Raw genomic sequence first — 17,913 nt, forward strand, 5'->3', positions numbered from 1 at the left:
CCTCGTGTAAAGAGAGTGCCACGCTCTTTGCACGTTAAGAACCCTTCCAACAACTCTTTGAGGGGTCCGTAGGTGACCTGTTGCAAGGCTAAATTTCTGTCCCTATCCAATATACCCTCATTTCCCCGTGGCAGTCTAAATTTCTCCGACCCCAATCCCAGACGCCTCTATTAATGAACCTTCCTATTGTATTTATTGTTAATTTGTTCTCGTCCTGAATATGCATGAAATATTTGCCACTGGACGTTAAGCAACCAACAATCAATCAATTAAATCAACATTTAAGTTGATCAATGTATATGACATGAGTTCAAGGTGAGATAACCACTTTCAGACAGACATGTAAGCCCTACAATCATTCCATTAACCTAATTTAGTTAACCTATTGCTAAAAGTATCTCAGAAACCAACCTCATAATTTGTTTTTCTTAACTTTGACCAAAACAATGAACCATGGAAAGCAGGTCAAAGTCAACTGACACCTGCCAAACAGACACCATACACACTTTACAATTATTCCATACACCAAATATAGTTCTACTCTCTTTACAGTATCTGAAATAAGAGGCTGTCAATGGCCTGGATCGCTCACCTGTTCACAGTGGCTATATTTTTTGACGTACAAGGAAATAAAATACAAAATTTATACTAGAGATGAAATGTATGCAGAGGGTGCCTGGTATATTTTAGAGCATCTTTTTACATGTCTTTAGTATACCACGTCTGATTTCAACTTTTAACTGTTATTTTTTTTTTATATATCACGTGATATTTTGTGCAAGTTTTGTTGACATATAATGTTTAAAATACATTAAATGTGTTTGCCTTCATTACACACCGTGCAAAAGTTTATTTTTTATTTACATTAATGATTGTTGTGATAGTGTTGTTTGTGTCTGTGTGTATAAAATGTACTTAACAGTTAAGAACTGTGTTTTATTAGTGCTTGAGGCCAAGTATCAAATAAGAAGTCTTGTTGACGGATTGAAATGTCAAAATTACCCTCGTCTTTTTAAAATACCCATTCCTCAGAAAGACAGCTGTTCCACAGGGGAAGTAACTTTTGTAAATAACTAAAGAGATGTGTGGTAGAATTCACTTTAAATTGGAGGAAATCAGTTAATTTCTCTCTCTCACTATTATTAAAAACTGCACAAGTAATAAAACATTAAGTAAATTGGTATATTGTTTGATTATTGTTTGAAAAAGAAATACTTTTTATTGTCAACAACTTGCATTATTTACCTTACTTAGTGTTCTGTCTGTGCAAAAGACAGTATTATTACTTTGGAACTTGATTGAGTGTTCAATTAAAGTCAAGTGGCAATTATTTCGTGCATGCCTTTGAAATTTGAAAAAGTTTTAAAGCAGTGATCAAAACCAAGAAAAACAGAAACTCCTTGATCATAACTTGAATTGCTCACAATAAATTTACAAGATATATTGATACCTTGTTATCTAATTCAAATTTGTCATTCAGTGGTTGCTGTCTTCATATTTTTATCTTGTTTTGTTTCTTTTTGCTGACTCAATTGTTATGTTTTAGTTTAACAATTTTTTGGAGGCTGTGCAGCAGGCCATAATATTGGCTATGGTTTGCATAAATTCATACCCAGAGACAAGACTGACACATTAGAAACAAGCTATACAAAATGACAAAAAGACAGAACGAAATCAGGTATATATATGAACCTGTTAAAACCACGACACATGCCTTATGTACATGTACCTGTAACTTGTACCAAGTCAGGAGCCTGAAAATTCACTACAGTTTGGTTTGTTGTTGTTTACCATATTTGTTTTTGTAAATCATGGACATAATGTAATGATAAATAAGTAAAGTAAATTAGTGTTCTTGTTTGGATGGTTTTACGTATGCCTATGAAGTCTTTGCTCATTGTGGAAGGCCTAACAGTTGCTTATTACTTTTATGTCATATGTTCTCTGATGATACCAGGAAAAGAGTAGTGTAATTGGCGATCATACCACATTGTATTTGTAAATAAGCATACAACAAAAAAGAAACTGCACTGCACAAGTCAAAGCTTGTCTACTTTGAATTGGAGGAATTGTAAAAAATGCTAAAACAAATATTGGTAGATCAAAAACATTTGCCTACATATTTGATGACAATTGATGAACATTGAAGAGATTATGAAATAAATTATTTACAATGCAAAGCTTTTACAAACTGTGCTATACAAAATTTAAATGATAATTGTTATTGTTATAAAACTTAACCTCTTGCAATTACCAAATTGTCAACCTCTGCAATTAGTTCTAGAATATCTCCCGCCAGGTAATAATCTTAAAGTCCAACAGACACGATCGTCTTCACTAAAAATGAAGTCTGCATTTTCTACAACTGTTTCTATCATAGATCTATTAAAAGAATATGACGTCCTTCTCGTTCTTCTACAAGGAACTCTTAGAAATCAAGTAAGTTTTTCCTCACTGCTTCATTAAGAAAACCACAAAATTGTGCAACCAAGAAGTCGTCTTCTCTACAGAGTTAGTCATTGGAACTGTTTTCATCATGAAATTTGAAGCAGTTTCCACATACACAATTGACTTTACAGTTACTGCAGCAGCGACACAATGATGTTGGTTGAATTGATCTGATCCCTGATGATGGTGATGCAATGTCGTCTAATTGAAAATGTGAAGTAAGCTGCATACCTAAGCATTTTGTTGTTGTACAGAAGTCCCGTACTGATTCCTTGCAGCGATTTTTAGCTATGTCATAACCGGAATAATACATACAAGATACTGATTCTCTACCAGCTCTCCCACTTTCCTGAGAATATTTTTCCAGACCTCGAGGTGCACCCTAGTGTATAACACGTTCAATATGGGAATGTCCACACCCATACCAGATGCAATCGTAGCGAATATAACTCGCAAATTAGTGTCAAAACTAGGGAATTGTGACAATATATGGGTTTTTGTTTGTGTCTGCAATGTTTCAAATATGCATGTATAAGTTTTGTCTTTAAAAAAATAATTTATAAACTAACTCAAAATAGTATTGCATGCACTGCTTTCCAAAAAGCACCATTTCCCTTTTTGTCCAGTTAAACTGTACTTGAACATTAGTCCATTTGACTGGGGAATAGAAGTATGGTCACCATTGGTCTTCCTCCGACAGGCGGTAAAACCCTCGTCAAAGTGGGGCGTGGGGCGTCCGTTTGGCTTTTGGGTATCCATACTTTCGTTAGGGTTAAATCCATCAGTTCACAAAGCTAAAGGAACTGTCGAAGGCTCATCCATCTTTTCAAAGACCCCTTCATACCATGATTATCCCCAAGGGTGACTTGGGAATAGAAGTATGGTCACCATTGGTCTTCTTCCGGCAGTAAAACCCTTGTTAAAGTGGAGCGTCCGTTTGGCTGTGCGGGATGTACAAATTTGCAGCCACGTCCGGTCAGAATGGGGACGTTAAATCCGATGCCTCGTGTAAAGAGAGTGCCTCGCTCTTTGCACGTTAAGAACCCTTCCAACAACTCTTTTAGGGGTCCGTAGGTGACCTGTTGCAAGGCTAAATTTCTGTCCCTATCCAATATACCCTCATTTCCGTGGCAGTCTAAATTTCTCCGACCTCAATCCCAGACGCCTCTATTACAGAACCTACCTATTGTATTTATTGTTAATTTGTTCTCGTCCTGAATATGCATGAAATATTTGCCACTGGACATTAAGCAACCAACAATCAATCAATCATAAGCAGTCCAATTGTTTGAAGTTCTGAAACCTAAAATCAAACATTCATTTCCTGAATTTGTGCTATATATTGAAACAATAGGATTCTTTTTTCTACTTTTTTTTCTCTTTTATTATAAACTCAACCAAGCTTTGATTAAAAAAATACATTTGTAACACCATTGAACCCTTTTATGCGCAGTATTGTTTACCATTCGATCCTTCCACAACGAAAGAACCTGCTTCCGGCACATGATGGACCTTCTTTCGCAACAATATTTGTGAGACATTTAAAGCAGTTAGTTGACATGGCACATCATCTTGTTCATCTTTTGATCATTCATTCATTAAGTCTCTTGATGACTGTATTCATTCCCTCAGCAACGTTGTTTCTTTTTCTTCACTTCGGAGTATTGATCGTAAACATTCACGGACTCTTAAACCCAAAGTGAACTTCATGCGAGTATTTCATCTTTGAGGTCAGCATTTAAGTACTCTTTTCTCCATTTTATGTGAAAGTGTTACGTATATACTTCAAACTTAACTAACTAGATCTTCTGTTTGCATTAAAGATTTCACATCAGCAAAATTCGCAACGGATGGGGTTCTAGCTATGCAAACGTTTGGCTTGAGGCATGTGTGTCTTAATTATCAGTAACAATTACAACCGTGTCTCTCTTTGTTTTAGTTACCAGTCCAAAACCGATCATGTTCATCACTTCATTTCCAATCTTGTGTAAGGAAGGTTGCTTGCACGGTTACTCCACCTTGAAAGGGAACATGTTTAACCAAAACGGACAGTCGAAAATCTCCAATATTAAAAGTTGTATCATAAGTTACCAATGCAGGATTGTCTGACTTCACACATAACACCTTTTTGAATTTGGTTACTATGTTAGGATGTGCTACTATACAGAACAAGTCTGGAAATATAGTGATGGCGTGGACACCGTCTAAATGATGAGCAAGTTCCAACGTACTATAAGTTTGGCCAGGTGTCAGACGCTTCTGTTGAGAAAATAGAAAATAAAAGACCATTTCCTTTTTGTTATACAGCAGTTTTATCTCATGTTCATGGTTTACCTTCTGTAAATGTTTGATAAAATGTTTACGAACAGAGACAATGACACATGGTTCTTGAAGAAATCTAGATTTAATGAATGCGTCCATGCTACTTATTCAATTGTCGTGAAATCAGAATTAGACCTCTATTATTGTGGATAATCAAACACTTTACTATCCAGTATTGTATCTTCTTCAGATTTAGATTTTGATAACAAATTTCCTATAGTATCTTGCTAGTTGATTACATTTACATCAAAGTCGAGTTCCAGTAACAAAGCCTGATTAGTTCTTTAAACACGAGGAAATGTGACAAATTGTGTAAGTAATTTCATTTAAACAGTGTTTAATCTAAAAGATTCTGGCAAACTACTAACGATATGAATTCCTCCATTTTGTGTTTTGTATCTATAAAATTATCAATTCCAGTAGACTTCTCTACCTGAATGATTGGAAAAAGACATGAAGATATTGTATCACACATTTGGATTTAAAATATCTCCACTACATTTTCGTACGAGGTTTCCTCGGTACGAGTTCTTTTCTGACAATGTTTGAAAAGACAAGAACCACCCTTAACTCGTAGAATAGAGGTCTCCCGATTTGCTACCGTACCAACCGCATTACGAACTGGGAGCCGTCATTTAACTTATGGAAATTATTGATGTATACACTTAAAATCAACGTATGCTTTATGAATCATATGCAGAACTATTTTGAGAATCCAACTCTGATACTGAGATGTGAAAATTGCTGTATTTTGGAATTGATTTAAATATTTGAATAAAAGGACATGCTTGAACTGTTTATTTGTGCAGAAAAAAGCAATATACTATGATAAGTTTTCAATTGATCCAAGAGGTGTAATATCATTAACTGTAATCGTCAATATGTCCATTGAAAATGACCAGGTGGTCATTAAATTTTGATGTACCTTTTAACATTGAATTTATCTACAACAACTCCAACAGTTAAGTGCCCGTCAACAATAAAACCGTCAACTTGTTGAATTTCAGTCTTGTAACTCACCGTAACTGTTGCAACTATAATATGTAAGTAGTAAGTCAGTTGGATGGGAGTATTGTTTTAATATTTCAAACATAGTGAAAACTCAAATTATTCTAGCATTTGCAATAAGGTGATAATAAATAGATCACACTGATAAAATCAGACTTGCGGAGCTCAGGTAACATTTGATTTTTTTTTTTGGAAAAAGGGGGGGGGGGGGGTGCAAGATATATTTGTGTGACATGGTATGGTCCGGTGGCAAAAGTGGTGCGCGAAATCAAACTCAGACATGGGCATTGCTAGGGTCATTCTCTGTAGACATCTGGAAAAGAGCTCAGAAATGATTGAGTGCAGCACGATCTACATAAATCCATTACTTGCACCCACTCCAGGAATACCTCGGGATTAAGGCCATTTACGCATAAAAAAGCTGCCACCAGAATTCTCTCCCAATGCTGTAAATGTAATCTGGTTTTTTATGAAGAGTTGTCTCATTGGCAATTATACCATACCTTTTTTTCTATATTTATATAACTTAAAAATTCATCTATAAATAGTCATTTCATATTTGGTAATTTGTTTAGTGCACTTGAATCGCACCAAAATGAAAACATTTTATTTACCTTGTTTTTTTAATTATTATTTGATCAACCACTTTAAATTATCCCCCACATCTGGGGTCTCTTTATTGTTCATGTCCCCTATGACTCTGGTCTGCAAAAGTCTTCTGCTTTTGGTGGAGCATACATCTAAATATGCCACTTCCAATTTGGCTTTATACTCTTTTAACTTGGGCGACTGCCAAGAGGGTTGATGGGTTATAAAACCCTCTTGGCCTTCTACGTATGAGGACATGTACATTTGCTTTAAAGCCTCTGTAATTTTTGCCTTTTTCACTGCGCTTATATCATGATTTTCAAGTGCTACTAGTCTTCTTTTTGCTTTCTGAAAACAAAAGATTGAACATATAAAATTGTAACCTTTAAAAGATTCGTTTAGTAAATACAATTTTCTGTAAGCAATAAAAATAATGTGATGTTTGGTTACAAACAGTACTGAAACAAAAAATCGGGTTTGTATGTTGATAATTTTAATACATTGGTCATTATCATCATCAGTAGTCATTATCCTTAAAAAGACATTTTTTTTCATCATGTGATCAAAACAAGCTGAGTGAAATTTACTACATCAAAGGATAAATCGTTTTATAGCACATCCCACGTACAATGCTTTAAACGCAATTTTGGATGAACACTCATATTGCGAAACCAGTGATCATACTGTCCAAAGTTGGCATCAGTAAAAACGGTTTGCTCTCGGTTTTCTCTGAGGGACCTTTGTCAGCAGATTTCCTTCAAGACCTTGTTTGTACCTGGACGTGCAAGGGAAAAACAGCTTGCAATAAAAACTGTGTATGCAACCAACAAGATTTGGCGTGAACCAATATTTGTGCATGTGAAGTGTCTGATTGTTGCAGAAATTATCTATCACACCGAGCAATATTGGAAGAAGACGATGAAAACGATGACTAATGTCAGGTTTTCGAAAGTTGGCATGCCCTTTGTTTCTTAAAATACCCCTACAACCACTCTTTCTGAGGGGTCAATATGTGCTTTTGTAAGGAATCTCATAAAACCTTAAAAGTTCATATAGCTAGACTATTCACTGAACTGTTAGTCCTTCATGATACTCTGTTGATTTAATTGCTTTGTGAAATATTTGTAACTGGCAATAAATATAGTTCAAAGCAAAAAAAAAAAAAAAGTCAGAATCATCTAATACAATTATCAAAAATGTGGTAAAATTTACTGAAAAATGTAGTAAAATTGTCAATAAAGCAGTTGCAGATTTGCTGTTATATTTAATACGATTATCTATCTATCTAACATAATATCTAATACATTATCTTCAAAAGTGGCGAAATCTTGAAAAGTCTTAATCTTATGCAGGTATCGTAAAAAAGTGACCAATTTAAGGTAACATCAAATACAATAAAAAAAAAATGGTATCATTTACTAGAAAATGTAGTAAAATTGTCAATAAAAAATGCAGTTGTAGTTTTGCTGTTACATTTAGTACAATTATCTTTAAAATATGGTCGATTTAAGGTATCATATAATACCATTATCTTGAAAAAGCGAACGATTTAAGGTAACATCAAATACAATTATCAAAAAGTGATAGAATTTACTAAAAAATGTAGTAAAATTGACAATAAAACAGTTGTTGATTTGCTGTTATATTTAATACAATTATCTATGAAATATGGTCGATTTAAGGTATCATCTAATACAATCATCAAAAAAGTGGTATAATTTACTGAAAAAATGTAAAAATAGTTATCAAAGGTACAAGGAATATAATTTAGTACACCAGACGTGCGTTTCGTCTACATAAGACTTGCCAATCAAGTATTGTAGATTTGCTGTTACATTTAATACAATTATCTATAAAATATGATCGATTTAATATAATACCTAATACATTAACTTAAAAAGTGGCGAAATCTTGTAAGATCTAAATCTAATAAAGGTATCGTAAAAAAGTGACCGATTTAGATAACATCAATTACAATTATCCAAAAATTGGTAAAATTTACTGAAAATGTAGAAAAATTGTCAAAAATGCAGTTGTAGGTTTTCGTAACATTTAATACAATTATCTATAAAATATGGTCGATTTAAGGGATCATCTAATACAATTATCATAAAGTGGTAAAATGAACTGAAAAATATAGTAAACTTGTTAGTTAGGCAGTTCAAGGTTATCTGTTATATTTAATACAATTATCTATAAAATATGGACGATTAAAGGCATCATCTAATACAATTATCAAAAAAGTGGTAAAATTTACCTAAAAATGTAGTAAAATTGTCAATAAAACAGTTGTTGATTTGCTGTTACATTTAATACAATTTATCTATGAAATATGGTCGATTTAAGGTATCATCTAATACAATTATCAAAAAAGTGGTAAAATTTACTGAAAATGTAGAAAAATTTAAAAAATGCAGTTGTAGGTTTTTGTAACATTTAATACAATTATCTATAAAATATGGTCGATTTAAGGTATCATCTAATACAATTATCATAAAGTGGTAAAATGAACTGAAAAATATAGTAAACTTGTTAATTAGGCAGTTCAAGGTTTGCTGTTATATTTAATACAATTATCTATAAAATATGGTCGATTAAAGTCATCATCTAATACAATTATCAAAAAAGTGGTAAAATTTACCTTAAAATGTAGTAAAATTGTCAATAAAACAGTTGTTGATTTGCTGTTACATTTAATACAATTTATCTATGAAATATGGTCGATTTAAGGTATCATCTAATACAATTATCAAAAAAGTGGTAAGATTTACTGAAAATGTAGAAAAATTGTCAAAAATGAGTTGTAGGTTTTTGTTACATTTAATACAATTATCTATAAAATATGGTCGATTTAAGGTATCATCTAATACAATTATCATAAAGTGGTAAAATGAACTGAAAAATAAAGTAAACTTGTTAATTAGGCAGTTCAAGGTTTGCTGTTATATTTAATACAATTATCTATAAAATATGGTCGATTTAAGGCATCATCCACTAGAATTATCAAAAAAGTGGTAAAATTTACCTAAAAATGTAGTAAAATTGTCAATAAAACAGTTGTTGATTTGCTGTTACATTTAATACAATTTATCTATGAAATATGGTCGATTTAAGGTATCATCTAATACAATTATCAAAAAAGTGGTAAAATTTACTGAAAATGTAGAAAAATTGTCAAAAATGCAGTTGTAGGTTTTTGTAACATTTAATACAATTATCTATAAAATATGGTCGATTTAAGGTATCATCTAATACAATTATCATAAAGTGGTAAAATGAACTGAAAAATATAGTAAGTTTGTTAATAAGGCAGTTCAAGGTTTGCTGTTATATTTAATACAATTATCTATAAAATATGGTCGATTAAAGGCATCATCTAATACAATTATCAAAAAAGTGGTAAAATTTACCTAAAAATGTAGTAAAATTGTCAATAAAACAGTTGTTGATTTGCTGTTACATTTAATACAATTTATCTATGAAATATGGTCGATTTAAGGTATCATCTAATACAATTATCAAAAAAGTGGTAAAATTTACTGAAAATGTAGAAAAATTGTCAAAAATGCAGTTGTAGGTTTTTGTTACATTTAATACAATTATCTATAAAATATGGTCGATTTAAGGTATCATCTAATACAATTATCATAAAGTGGTAAAATGAACTGAAAAATAAAGTAAACTTGTTTATTAGGCAGTTCAAGGTTATCTGTTATATTTAATACAATTATCTATAAAATATGGTCGATTAAAGGCATCATCTAATACAATTATCAAAAAAGTGGTAAAATTTACCTAAAAATCTAGTAAAATTGTCAATAAAACAGTTGTTGATTTGCTGTTACATTTAATACAATTTATCTATGAAATATGGTCGATTTAAGGTATCATCTAATACAATTATCAAAAAAGTGGTAAAATTTACTGAAAAATGTAGTAAAATTGTCAATAAAGCAGTTGCAGATTTGCTGTTATATTTAATACGATTATCGATCTATCTAACATAATATCTAATACATTATCTTCAAAAGTGGCGAAATCTTGTAAAATCTTAATCTTATGCAGGTATCGTAAAAAAGTGACCAATTTAAGGTAACATCAAATACAATAAAAAAAAATGGTATCATTTACTAGAAAATGTAGTAAAATTGTCAATAAAAAATGCAGTTGTAGTTTTGCTGTTACATTTAGTACAATTATCTTTGAAATATGGTCGATTTAAGGTATCATATAATACCATTATCTTCAAAAAGTGAACGATTTAAGGTAACATCAAATACAATTATCAAAAAGTGATAGAATTTACTAAAAAATGTAGTAAAATTGACAATAAAACAGTTGTTAATTTGCTGTTATATTTAATACAATTATCTATGAAATATGGTCGATTTAAGGTATCATCTAATACAATCATCAAAAAAGTGGTATAATTTACTGAAAAATGTAAAAATAGTTATCAAAGGTACAAGGATTATAATTTAGGACACGAGACGTGCGTTTCGTCTACATAAGACTTGCCAATCAAGTACTGTAGATTTGCTGTTACATTTAATACAATTATCTATAAAATATGATCGATTTAATATAATACCTAATACATTATCTTAAAAAGTGGCGAAATCTTGTAAGATCTAAATCTAATAAAGGTATCGTAAAAAAGTGACCGATTTAGATAACATCAATTACAATTATCCAAAAATTGGTAAAATTTACTGAAAATGTAGAAAAATTGTCAAAAATGCAGTTGTAGGTTTTTGTTACATTTAATACAATTATCTATAAAATATGGTCGATTAAAGGTATCATCTAATACAATTATCATAATGTGGTAAAATGAACTGAAAAATATAGTAAACTTGTTAATTAGGCAGTTCAAGGTTTGCTGTTTTATTTAATACAATTATCTATAAAATATGATCGATTAAAGGCATCATCTAATACAATTATCAAAAAAGTGGTAAAATTTACCTAAAAATGTAGTAAAATTGTCAATAAAACAGTTGTTGATTTGCTGTTACATTTAATACAATTTATCTATGAACTATGGTCGATTTAAGGTATTATCTAATACAATTATCAAAAAAGTGGTAAAATTTACTGAAAATGTAGAAACAATTGTCAAAAATGCAGTTGTAGGTTTTTGTAACATTTAATACAATTATCTATAAAATATGGTCGATTTAAGGTATCATTTAATACAATTATCATAAAGTGGTAAAATGAACTGAAAAATATAGTAAACTTGTTAATTAGGCAGTTCAAGGTTTGCTGTTATATTTAATACAATTATCTATAAAATATGGTCGATTAAAGGCATCATCTAATACAATTATCAAAAAAGTGGTAAAATTTACCTAAAAATGTAGTAAAATTGTCAATAAAACAGTTGTTGATTTGCTGTTACATTTAATACAATTTATCTATGAAATATGGTCGATTTAAGGTATCATCCAATACAATTATCAAAAAAGTGGTAAAATTTACTGAAAAATGTAGAAAAATTGTCAATAAAGCAGTTGCAGATTTGCTGTTATATTTAATACGATTATCTATCTATCTAACATATATAATATCTAATACATTATCTTCAAAAGTGGCGAAATCTTGTAAAATCTTAATCTTATGCAGGTATCGTAAAAAAGTGACCAATTTAAGGTAACATCAAATACAATAAAAAAAAATGGTATCATTTACTAGAAAATGTAGTAAAATTGTCAATAAAAAATTCAGTTTTAGTTTTGCTGTTACATTTAGTACAATTATCTTTAAAATATGGTCGATTTAAGGTATCATATAATACCATTATCTTGAAAAAGTGAACGATTTAAGGTAACATCAAATACAATCATCAAAAAGTGATAGAATTTACTAGAAAATGTAGTAAAATTGTCAATAAAACAGTTGTTGATTTGCTGTTATATTTAATACAATTATCTATGAAATATGGTCGATTTAAGGTATCATCTAATACAATCATCAAAAAAGTGGTATCATTTACTGAAAAATGTAAAAATAGTTATCAAAGGTACAAGGATTATAATTTAGTACACCAGACGTGCGTTTCGTCTACATAAGACTTGCCAATCAAGTACTGTAGATTTGCTGTTACATTTAATACAATTATCTATAAAATATGATCGATTTAATATAATACCTAATACATTATCTTAAAAAGTGGCGAAATCTTGTAAGATCTAAATCTAATAAAGGTATCGTAAAAAAGTTACCGATTTAGGCATATCCATGACGAGAACATGTTTATATGAATATTAACCCTGCTTTGTACTACACCAACACGCTGAGCTGGATTTTTAACGTGCTAGTTCACAAGGTAACAGTCCGCAGGAAGACATGTCACCTTACCCGGACACATTATTCTGACTCCGAGGCCGACCAGTCTTTTCTCTTACTCCTTAATGCCGCGTGCTTAGCGGAGAAGCAGCACATACCTTTTTTAAAGTTTTTGGTTTGTCCCAGCCGGGATGCGAACCCACGACTTCCCGCACTCGAGGCGAACACTCTACCACGAGACCACCGAGGCGGTTCTGTGCATATGGCGAAAAGCAAAATTAAATGCACCGATCCATTTTATTAGATTTAGATAACATCAATTACTATTATCCAAAAATTGGTAAAATTTACTGAAAATGTAGAAAAATTGTCAAAAATGCAGTTGTAGGTTTTTGTTACATTTAATACAATTATCTTTAAAATATGGTCGATTTAAATATTTGCCACTGGACGTTAAGCAACAAACAATCAATCAATCAATTTCATTTTATGTGAGTTGACTGTCTATTTCCACCTGTTATTTTTCTGTGGCATATCGGTGAACAAATCGAAAAAAGTCATCCAATTCTTCATCTCTAGTTCCTGGACATTCTCCGGATTTTTTCATTTCTTTTTTTTGTTTCTTTCATACTTCTCTTTCAATCCTTTAATTTTAGGACTGCACTGCTCTGCAGTAAATTTATAGTTATACGTATGAATATATTCGGACACTTTCTTTAAGTTGTTCTTAACTGGTATGTTGGATTCCTCCAATTCTTCATGATTATTCAAAACCAACTTTGAAGGAGTCCATTACATACCTGCAAATATATGTATATGTTTGCAACATCATATAAAGAACTGTACACATTAACTTAAGTGATAAATATGTGCTCATATCGTGAAAAATAGACACAAAAAATCTGTATACACAGTTGTTCATGCAATTGTACCACAAAACCAGAGTCAAACTGTAATATAATAATACTGACAATAATTTCTTGGCAAACTGCCTGGACCAAAACATTAACCTGATACAGGATTCCATTTTATTCGTTTCAAAGATACAACAAATATAAACAAACAACATCATTAATGCATCGGATAAACATAACTATTTGCTATATAATTAATTTTTGAAAGCAGTTTGAAATGAATTCAAAAATATATTATTGCCAATAAACGACAAATGGACGCTATCATAACTAAATTAAGATTGATGTGTGTCTTCAAAGTCAGGAAGGGTCTTCAAAGTCAGGAAGGGACTTCGGTGGCCGAGTGGCCTAAGTAGTTACTACTGTAATCACTAGCAAGTCAACACTGAGGTTGTGAGTTCGAACCCCGCTCCTGCGGGTGCACTCGACTCCAATCTTAATTGACTAGGATTGTAATTTTTCCCATCGAAGGTCGGTGGTTTTCACCGGGCACGCAGTCTTCCTCCACCAATAAAAACTAACCGCCACGAAGTAGCCTAAATGCGGTGCTTAAAAATGGCGTTAAAAATCAATCAAAGTCAGAATGGATTATAGTGAAACCCACAGTTTTATTGAAATTCTATTTAATTTCCCTATTTATACGTTTCCAGGTTGCATCAATTGCTTTGTAATCTTTTGATTACCTCCATTTCAACCTTGGTAAAATGCTGAAAAAATAATTTACCTCAATTCATCATACCTCTAACTATATCTAGCACACATTTAATATCAAATAAAAGTTTTGCAAAGTTAATAAGTCCAATATCATTGCCACCATAGTGAAGCTAAACCGCAACAATGTATCAAATTCTCTACTATTGGTTCAACGTCATATACTGACTTACCGGAATTCCCGTCCACACCAACTTGTAGCCTCACTTATGCAACCCCAAATAATTTCCCGAGGGTCTTATTTGAATAACTTAAAGACAGAAAATTATTAAGTTGTCAGTTATTAAGTTTTCAGCCATAAAAAAATAACGGTGTAAAGAATAGCAATCAATATGTGGTTCATTGGCCTTCTGCACAAAGGCTCTACACACTGGAAGAGCATTTAGTTATCGTTTGTATTCGACCATGCGCAAAGTTTTAAAAACCGTTTCACTTTAGTAGGTTGACATCAGGCATGAAAAATGATGTTTTAAATTTTATTAGTTTGAATCCCGAGGAGTGTAATACGCATTCATTCCGAATAGGGTCTGGAACTACTGCTGCCTTGTTAGGTAAAACGAAGAAATTCAAAGAATTGGGAGATGGAATTTAAATTCTTTTAAATCTTAAGTCGTTTGGTACATTAAATAATTTTAATTGTTTTCAGGTATTGTTGTAGTTTGAATTATTGGATCCTTCATGGTTGCCAAAGTAGTAAACCGGAAGTAATCTAAATGCTGATTTTATGTCCATCTTTGCTAATTGTCGTTTTCGGATAATGTTTTTCTTAGAAGTCCACAACAGCACAAGTAAATGGCTTTAAGTTGGTCCAAGTCGGAATATTTTTCGAGCATTTTAAATCTGGAAAAAATCTGAATGAAGCATCTTTTAGGATATTGTTTTTCAATACTATTTTTCCTTTCACCTAAATATGGAGATCACCTGGGATAATAGATGTTGCCTGGCATCCAGAGCTATTAGGGATTTTTCCGGGTATTTTTTCCCTTCCTGGATAGAATCCAAGATAGTTCTAAACTCTCATTGTTTTTCTTATTTCTTCTAAACTATTAATTTCACTTTGGTATATGCTAGCTGATGAAGTAAGATAAAATGTTGATCGACATCAAAATATCGTAAACTTGCAAACACTATATGCATACATATCTTGGATAGGTTTTAGTTTTAAAGGACATTTTTTTGTTGTCTAAAAGTTTCAGGTTGGCAGATATTGCAAATAGAGCAGTAGCGCAATACAATAAAGGTTATATATCAACGGAGACATAGATTTTACTCATCAGGTGTTTCCTCTTGTCATATGTAATGGACAGTTGGACCATTTTTTTCAAAATTCCAGGGATCTCATCTTTTGAATGTGCACAATTGTAGGAAACTGAGATGTTTCTGTCTGTTACAATTGTGGTGAGTTTTACTTTTTCAAGAGTCTACAAAATGTTGCAATGTCCTTTTCATTATTCCTTGTGGAGCCAGTACTATGAAAATCGGTTGTCCTTACGGCAACTGAATATTGGTACAAATTGTCTCGAGTTTGGCCAATCCACCAGACAGCTGTGCATGTAGGGCGATGACATCGTCTGTCAAGCACGTTGGCAGATGAACCTATACGATACGTAAATGAAGAGACGAGTTATAAGATTAACAGAATGAACTTCTCATATCATATGCAGTCACTTTCAAGCTGACAGTAATTTCTAATTAAAGGACAGGGTAAGTTTCCGTTTGTTTTTATACGAGATATGTTGGTACAATAAGTAAACTATCTAACGGATATTCTAACTCTTTGGTAATGTCGAAATTAACACTCATTGGAAGAAACAACTCGTTTGAAAAAAAAAATCACGTTCTTAATTTCCAATGCATGCACCATTTTGTGTACGTTGCTTGCATGTGTTGCATACTTTTCAAAACAGTTGTGATGCATACTTTTCAAAACAGTATCTGCCTTTTATGACATTTATATTAATTTTTCCAATACATACATTGTAATATTACTAATTGCATGCTTATAATCATGGTAAAAATGCAAGCAGTAAATCAATACATTTGTTTAGAATGTAAATTGCTTGATCAATCAATGCCGTCTGATTGAGGCACCAAATAAATACTCATGTTGCTGTTAAATTTTGAAGATTTTTTAACTGTTCAATTGACATGAATGCGCACATGGGCAATTGTTCTTGTCTGTTCAACTCCTTTTGCACTAAATTGTGGTTTACATTTTGGTGAAAAACAAGTATTATCAATGATACCTGACAATTGGCTATTCGGGCTATGTTACACTTCTCAGCATGACTTTGCAATGCAAGATCAGTACAAAACTTCCAACTGAGGTGTATGTAATGAAGGAGTTGGTTCACTAACCAGAGATTTTCCTACTCTTTTCAAATTGGGCCTAGGCTCAAGGCAATTGGGAAAAATGTGTCGTATAACATATTTAACATCTATATTAACAAATTGCAAACAGATGTCATGATGTGCTGGGAAAAGTTGACGGTACTTACAAATATAACAATCTTTTACAACATTGTAATAGGCCCATGGAAATCTGCTTTCATACTTAAATGAGCCAAATTTTAATGCATCCTTAGAAAACATTTTTTTTTATTTTATTTTTCCATTTATCCATGGCCTATTTGACGGAAAGTTCAAGGTTATTTTTCCGCATTTCCTCAATCACTTTCTCCACGAAGTTGAATAGGCTTAATTTTCTTTAAAAATCTTTTCATTTCTTGCACTAGTTTCCACGAATAGTATTCTTCTTTGCCTGTCCACTTGTGAAAATTTTGAAAATATATTACATTATCAGAAGAAATTTGCTGGCAATGGTGATGAGGTTGCCTGGGGTTCCGGTCCATAAGCTAATGGCCACAAATCTGTCATTTCTATGAAGGCAAGATGCATGTGATGCTCTATAAAGTAGATTTTGTGTGGTGTTGACGTAATCTTTTTCCCCTGAATTTTCGCATTAAAAAAGGAAGACTTAATTGTGAGCAAATGTTTTGATTTTTGTGATATTTATTGTATGATTATAAAAAATGAAATAGATGGACTTGCCTTAAGGAACTTGATAGATACAGACATTCAAAAACTATTGGATAGGATAATTAACCCTATTAATTGACACCCTAAATGCAAGACAAACTGCTGCAAGTTTCACTAACGAAATTCATGCAGTACAGGTTGTACCTTTACCAGCTACACATGTAGATATGCAGGTAATATAGACTTCTTAAGACGTCATACAGACACTTGGACAATCATCAGATGGTGAGAGTTCAGCGTATTCACATGAACATTTACTTATCCTCTGCTGATTTGACAGAACAAATTGGTTAATGTTTTACTAGATTGAGGAGGGACAATGTTAAACATATGGTAATTTTATAGAAAATCCACAGCCTACAAGGCTACAAGGAAGGACAGCAATCCGTTTGGTATATTGTGTGGGGTAACAATCACACGTGGTGTTATAAACTTGAATATTGACCCTGGGAAAAGGAAGCATTATGAGCTAGATAGTTCACACAACCTAATATTCCATTATTTGAACATTACAAATCAGTGACACATTGTTATGTTGATTGATTTGTTTATGATAATTAAAAATATCAATGGTATTTTTCTTCCTGGTTAA

The sequence above is a fragment of the Mytilus californianus genome, unplaced genomic scaffold (genome assembly GCF_021869535.1).
Source record: "Mytilus californianus isolate M0D057914Y unplaced genomic scaffold, xbMytCali1.0.p SCAF_12, whole genome shotgun sequence".
Lineage (NCBI taxonomy): Eukaryota > Metazoa > Mollusca > Bivalvia > Mytilida > Mytilidae > Mytilus > Mytilus californianus.